At 41.1% G+C, this 7,312-nt stretch overlaps 1 long non-coding RNA gene across 1 annotated transcript in view; it reads right to left on the bottom strand.

The window, feature by feature from the left end:
• Positions 1–5,930: 5,930 nt before the first annotated feature.
• LOC106514197 (uncharacterized) overlaps positions 5,931–7,312 on the bottom strand; it is a 10,186-nt gene continuing 8,804 nt past the window's right edge. Inside the window, exon 2 of the long non-coding RNA XR_001309868.1 lies at positions 5,931–6,581. This is a non-coding gene — a long non-coding RNA (uncharacterized LOC106514197). The remainder of the gene's footprint in view (positions 6,582–7,312) is intronic.

Genomic DNA, 7,312 nt, shown 5'->3' with positions numbered 1-7,312 from the left:
ACACACACACACACACACATACACACACAAAATAGCCCCTGGTAGCGTCTGAAAACTTTTAAATAGTAAATAAATGGTCAGAATTTATATAGGTCTTTATCAAGACCAGTCGGATCCCAAAGCGCTTTACATTTACTGTTATTCACCCATTCACACACACATTCATATTGATGATGGTAAGCTACATTGTAGCCACAGCTGCCCTGGGGCACACTGACAGAGGTGGGTGGGGCTGCCATGCAGCAGCACCACCATCAGGGCACAATGGCTGAGACGGCTGAAACTGCGGATCAAACCGTCAGCCCTCCGGTTACAGGGCGACTCCCCTAACCTCTCCACCAAAGATGCAAAAACTGCACCGTTTTTGCCAACCGGTGGAACAAAGACTGTAAAGGGGTCAAATTAATTGGTCTAGCATTACTTGAAACAATTTATATCAACTAACTAACCTTTCATACCAGAGATTTAGACTGAAATCATTTTATGTTTACATATGACAGAGTTTTAGCCATTTAGATCAACCTTAAAAATAATGTACCAGAATATGGTTGGTTGAAACATCCCTAATCAGCCTGTAAAAAGATAGCTAAAAATCAATATTTTTTACAGACTGGTTAGGGATGTTTTAACCAAGCCATATCGTTACACATCCTTTCAAATGTATGATCAAATTCCATGCAGCTAGCACTTTCCTTTCTCACGTTATGACTAAAATTAATCTAAAAAAAGACATGTTACTTCCTGCCTGACTCGGCCAAGCTACACCCCGCTGCCTCCGGCCTCCTCAAACCCCACTGTCAATCAAGTAGGGGTCTCTGCGGACGAGTGGACGTGTCACAAGGAAAGGCGATTCTAAAGCGACACACCTGATTTGACGGACTTTGTTAAAGGGACACACCTGACTGGACAAGCAAAAAAGAGGCGATACCGTATGGCACCACCTGATTGAACAAGAACAAAAGGGGCGTTACTGTATGGCACCACTTTTTCTGGAGAACCATACTTGGGTCACATTTCTCCAGGTTAACATTAGTGTTGGGGTCAGGGTCAAGCTGTAAAGACATCAAGGATACCGTCATGTAGGCCTCGTAGCCCACAGTGTTTATGCTTTTGACACGCCCATTCTTGTGACACGCCCACTTTGATTCCGCAGATAACCCCTTCTCCCATCAATCTGACTAATCACATCTCTTGGGCCATCTCTGCCCACATCAAGACCTCCGCCAATCACGAGCAGGGCCGTCTCCGCCCACAGGACACATTCTGCAGAGACCCCTTCACTTGTCACCGCCCTGCAGCTGACCTGTGGTGGGTCCACCCTGTCAACGACTCSACGTCATATTAATGCGGCAGATGGCAGGGCTATCAGGAAGTGGGTTTTGGAGAACAACAAACGAGAATGAAAGAGAAAACAACACCATAAGTCTCTTCTAAACCTTTTCAAAGCAGAACATATGAGGAGAAACTTAAAGTGAAGTAGCTTGGACTGGGTAAGCCGGACATAATTAAAATTGAGCAAAAACGTGGTTTAGCATTAAGGTTTTGGCTAACTGCATGCTGAACACTGAAGACAATCCAGACTTTCCTCAGGTACAACATCACATCTCACTGCACTGACCATGCTCAATAGAGAATAATCTTGTTAAAACATCCCTGACTTTAACCAGAGTCATGAAGAGATTTGCTTCTCTGTAACAGAAGAGCAAAATTTATGTACACAAAAAACACTATGTGACATTGTAAGGCTGTTTTATTATTTGGATTTGTTTAATCACTGTCGTGATACAACTTAGTACGTTTGATTGCTTTCTGAGATATGTCTATTTTGGAGTTGTAGCCACCCCCCCGGAGAAAAATCCACCAGCCGCCACTGACGGCGGGACAGTTAGTTCTTKAACTTTAAGTTAATTTTATTGTTGTTGTTTTTTGTTGTTGTTGTTTTTTTCTGCTTGGCCTTGAGTGTCGGACGCTTTTTGCTCTCTCTCCCAAACCTGTTCCCCCTTCCCTGCTTTGCAGCTTTTTCAAGCCTAACTACCTATCATCCAAAAACTAAAGGCATTATGGATTTGGTCAACTGGTCTCTGAACACAATCGACACTATATTTTCCCCACTGAGATAAAAASGTGGGGAGCGCAGCTGTCCCAGTGGAACGGTGGCGGCAGGGCGAGTSTCTGTTTCGTGGGGGTGGAACCTGATCTGTTTGGCGCCGCTTTCTATTGAGGATGTTGAAAATCTGTTCATATTTGGATTCATGATAACTGGATCCTGCTGATCGGCTGTGGAGGAGTCCTAGCTTATCGGAAATTGAAAGCGATCCTGACAGCAGTCTGGGCCAGTCAAAAGCTGTCAGGAACCATGGAGAGTATCTCTCGTACTGGAAACACATGTTGGGGGATGTAAGTTGCAAACTGGATGTGATTCTGACGAGAATCACAGCTCAGCAGTGTGCCCATGAGATGTAGGGTTACACCTGGGTGAGGTTTCAGACAGAAAGAGAGGCAATGAGGTAACTAGAATTCGGAACATTGGCTTTTTTCGCCATCACAGAGATGCAGTTTAGACTAAAAACAGTGAGAAATCAAGGCTGTTTGCCCCAATTATGTTTGTCTTTGGATCCCTGCAGCTGCTGACCTTGGTCGGCAGCATTATAACCTCCCATGGATGACACATGAGACAGAGGCTTGACCCCCCATCCCCTTCCTGTATCCCCGGGTGGATCAGTCTGAAGGCCACGATGGGTGGAGACAGAGAACTGAACTCTGGTGAATTGTGCTCTGGTTGATGACAACTTGTTTTGGATTTGAAGGCCTTTGATTGGTTCCAGCTCAGAGTATTAACCTTAAATGACACCGGCTCTTCCGCATCCTACCCCGTACCATGTGTTGACCCCACCCCCTCCCCTCCTTAGCTCCTTGCACTATATGTGAGTTGTTAGTTTTTTGAGCGCATGTTTCTGTGTTTCTGTGTAAAACATAGGATCAGACCTCATTTTTAACTCACCTTTCCTATTGTGTGTGTGTTCCAAGTTGCAAAAGGTAGCGCACCGTGGTGCGAAAGACACTGGACATTCGTTCCCTCATGTTTGTTATGTTTGTTATGTTTGTTATGTGTGTCTTTCTCCGGACAGATGTTCTAAACCGTAATTGCGTTCTGCATTGCATTTTTGATGTTGTGTGTGAATGACAATAAATGACTCTGAATCTGGATCTGAATTGTTTTTGATATTAATAACGCTAACAAATTGATATTTTTCTAATTTTGATCTAATTTTGCTTCTGTTTAGCATTATTACGGTTTCTAGGTGACATGACGTGTGCCGGAGTAAGGACGGGAGGCTAAACCATCCAAATTCACAGACACTTTTTCCGGTCTTCCCTGTCCACCAAGGACCTGGCCCACCTCGACCYGGTCCTTCGGAGGACATGGCCTACAATTTTGGACACAGCCAAAAACTGAATAAACGTTGAAGTGATTTTCAGAGAACAATGTTTTTCAAAGAACTGTAAAGTCTTAACATTTGTGGGGAGTTTTAAAAAAGTTYAACAAATTTAAAAAATTGCAGTTTCCAGATTAATAACTTATACTATAGATTAAAGTCATATCTTCTTAATGCATGTATTTTTCTTTTCATTCAGAGTGATCCATTCCTGTCCTGATGATCTTATGGTACATGACATTAGTCACACAGGAAGCCTCACACACTGACTTCTCTCCACTCTCACCTCCTCTTAATGATTTTCACTCAGTTGGAAACAAAATATGTGCAAGAAGCTGCTCTCGTCTCTAGAGACTAACGTATTTAAAGAGTTTATGCTTGGAGTGGAATGCTATTGGACAGCAAGGAGGAATGGCCTCGTGGGGAGATATATTGATGTAGACGTTTTCCCAGTCCATTACCAGGATGCCTGGCACCCAAACAAACCTGTAGGGTGGATTCTGAACCAGACAGTAGACGTGCTCTAAATGAAAAGGACTGCATTTCCCCTCAAGTCCACGGTAGATAATTCAAGGTCTGTGCAGCCAGGGGCCAGGGGGAAGCTGGATAAATACAATAATGTCTTTCCTCAGGCCAGCCTTCTGCCGCTGAGCCACGGAAATGAATGGAGCTGGTGAGGAACACAGTCACACTGGTTCTTTTCTCTCACACACAGCTTCTTGTGATGAAGCTTAAAATGCATCCAGGTTAGTTCTACTGAGTCAAATGCTGACTTTCACATCAGCATCATCTTTCACCAGCTGAAAGTCTATAAATTAGAATTTTCCTAACAGTCCTAATAGTCCATGGGCTAGGGTGGCTCACCATGCACCTCCCCCCCACCCCCACTACTGAACTTCTATGTGACCATCAAAATTAAGGGGACAGGAAGCTTAACTGCCAATAACTTTGGTATTAACCAATCAAAATTTAAAAACAGGATATCAGCAGATTCATATTGTAATCAGTATGAATCTGCTGATACCTTGTTAATGCTCTTCAGTTTAAATGACATTTTGTTAAATAAATGTGCAAACAATGATGTCATTGGGGGGTCAAAAGGTCACAACCCAAACAGAGGAGGAAAATTTTCATCTTTTCAGTCTGTGGGTTAGGGTGGGTCACCATGCACACCTCACTGCTGAACTTCTCTGGTATTTTCATGTACCCCAGGGTCCACTCTTTCAAAAAAAAGCATGTTAACAGAAAAAAAGTTGGGTCTCACTGCCCCTCAGGGGCAACTTTTTGACCACACCCCTTTTTCATTTTTACCATCAAATTTAGGTTTATACATGAAAATTAAATGCTAATAACTTTGCTATAAACCAACCACATTTTAAAAACAAGGTATCAGCAGATTTGTATTGATTAGTTCTTCGACTGAAATGACTTTTCATTAAAATGATATGCAAATATGTCATCAGAGGGTCAAATTGTCACAACCCCAACAGAAGATGAAAATTTTCATCTTTTATCTYAGTTTAKCACACAGATCCTAAATATTCAACTTTCTTAGCCGTTTCATGTACCTAAGGATCCACTTATTCAGAAAAGTCTGTAAACAAAATAAAAARTGTAGGTACTACTCCACAGGGACCAGRTTTTGACCCCTASTCAMWGTGTGCACAGTTCAGAATCTTCAGGATCTCAAACTTACATGTAGATTTACCATGTCAGAATAAAATGTCATAAATCTGGTGTTAAATGATAGATATTGACGTGGTATCTCATTTAGATGTGTTTTTGTTGATTATTTATGCAACAGACCATGTTACAAGCRAGGAGTTAAAAGTAACACATCAGACCGCTGGTGAACATTCAGAAACAAGTGTTTGTTAAATCTGAAAGGCTTTCACAGAGTTATTCTTTCATTAGCTTGAACTTCAASTAATTCTAAAGAAGAATTCATGTAAAATTGGAMAAATTAATGTATCTATTTAAWACTATCAGGTCTGGTAYGCAGGTTTGGACCCAAATGCAGGAAAGCAGGRCGGCAGGCTCAAAAGTAAAAATCTTTATTAAATAAAAAGCCGATGTGGCGGCAAAACAAAAACTTACAAATATCAGGAAAACATAGAGGGAAGCCAGGGTGGAGAACAGTGGCGGCTGGTGGATTTTTCTCCGGGGGGGGCTACAACTCCAAAATAGACATCTCAAAATGTAATCACACATGGTGTACTTAAAAATGGGCCATGATTTTTCTAAAACAGGTCACTCTAAACAATCGCTTTTCTGTTGCAAACTGCAACAGAAAAGTTGTTTGTCTTCCTGAACATCTGAGTCCAGCCGGTCTCCATCAGTCGCAGCCCAGTGAGATCCTGACTTTACAATGTCTAAACATTTTGTGAAKATTAACGTATATCCTGTGGACCTCACCAAAAATACACTGTAAAATGAACCGGTTAGCTTTAAGACATTATTATTCAGTAAGAAAAGCAGCAGGTGGTGTTCGAATTTTTCAGATGAGATTTAATTATTATAAAATCCTGGAACAGTAAACATATTACACAAACCTTTACAACTTTAATTTCAGGAAATGTTTAATCTTTGAACAACCTGTAAATGAAGTTTTCCCCTGGTCAGTCATGTTATTCCTTTTTTTTTTCCTTTTAAATTCAGAGAACTGTATTATTTTAAATCTTTAATAATGAAAAATGAGACTTGTTTTTGGCACATTTGACTTTATCTGAGGCTTTTTACAGAAATAAAAAACACTTTTTTCTGTATTTTTGCTCCACTCACTTCACTCCTTGTTGTGACCAGAAAACTTTGACTTGTGTCACAGAAAACACCTGAAATAAGACTCAAAGAACAGTTTATGGTTTAATTTTAGTAGTTCTGGTATTTATTTATTTATTTTACTAAAGTTTCTGGAATGTAGCAACAGTTTCGTGCTGAAGCTTGTGAAGAAAACAGTGTGGCCCTGAGATCCCACTGTCAGAGGCAGCCTTCAGCCAACAGCTCCGTGAAGCGTTAGCTCGGTGAGCCGGTCCTGCAGAGGGGCTGCTGGGTTTTGTCTGCCAGGTCTGAAAGAACTTGGATGGTCTGGGCCAGCCGGCTCAGCCCCTCGTCCTCCGTGATGAGCTGGGGGGAACATAGGCATTCCTGTTGGGGGGAGGTGACACGATTCAGAAACAGGAAATATTTACTGTGTCACTGGAACCCCTGCTATTCCTGACTAAATCAACAACATCAAAGCTTAAAGTGATTTTTCAAACTGATTAAGTATTAATAAACCAACAGTCAAAAACGTCAGTCTGCTCCTTTAAGACTCTTTTAGGTTTGATCAGATTTGACAGATTTGGCATCAGGAGAGACTCAGATCTGACAAACGTCTCCACGGCTGCTTCTGTTTATCTAAAAGAGGAGAACCTCTAACCAATGGGAGCGAAGTGWACAATCCTGATTTACGACTGATGATTGGTCTTAAAAAGTTCAGATATGTTTTTATGCCACTGTTTATTTAGTTTTTCCTGCTGTGTTGTTGGTTAAAAAAATGTGACCGTGGTGATTGTTACACCACCAAGTATGAATTAATTTGATTTGATTTTAATATAGGAATGAAAGACATATTCAGTCACATATATTAGGCGTTAGTTAATTATTACTGCTGCAGCTGAAGACTCTTTTGAAAAGATTTTATAATTTATTTTAGAGCTCTACACTCAAAACAGGCTCCTCTCACACAAGCCTTTTCTGTGGAGAGAGTTAAACATTAAGGAACACTGTGAAATTTCTCTTTCCTTTCGGTATTTACAGCGGGTAAAATAAGTATTGAACACGTCACCATTTTTCTCAGTAAATATATTGCTAGAGGTGCTTATGACATGAAATTT

Source organism: Austrofundulus limnaeus, unplaced genomic scaffold (assembly GCF_001266775.1).
Source record: "Austrofundulus limnaeus strain Quisiro unplaced genomic scaffold, Austrofundulus_limnaeus-1.0 Scaffold18, whole genome shotgun sequence".
In the NCBI taxonomy this organism is placed as follows: Eukaryota; Metazoa; Chordata; class Actinopteri; order Cyprinodontiformes; family Rivulidae; genus Austrofundulus; species Austrofundulus limnaeus.
Note: the sequence above shows the minus strand (reverse complement) of the source record. Positions and strands in the feature narration are given on the sequence as shown.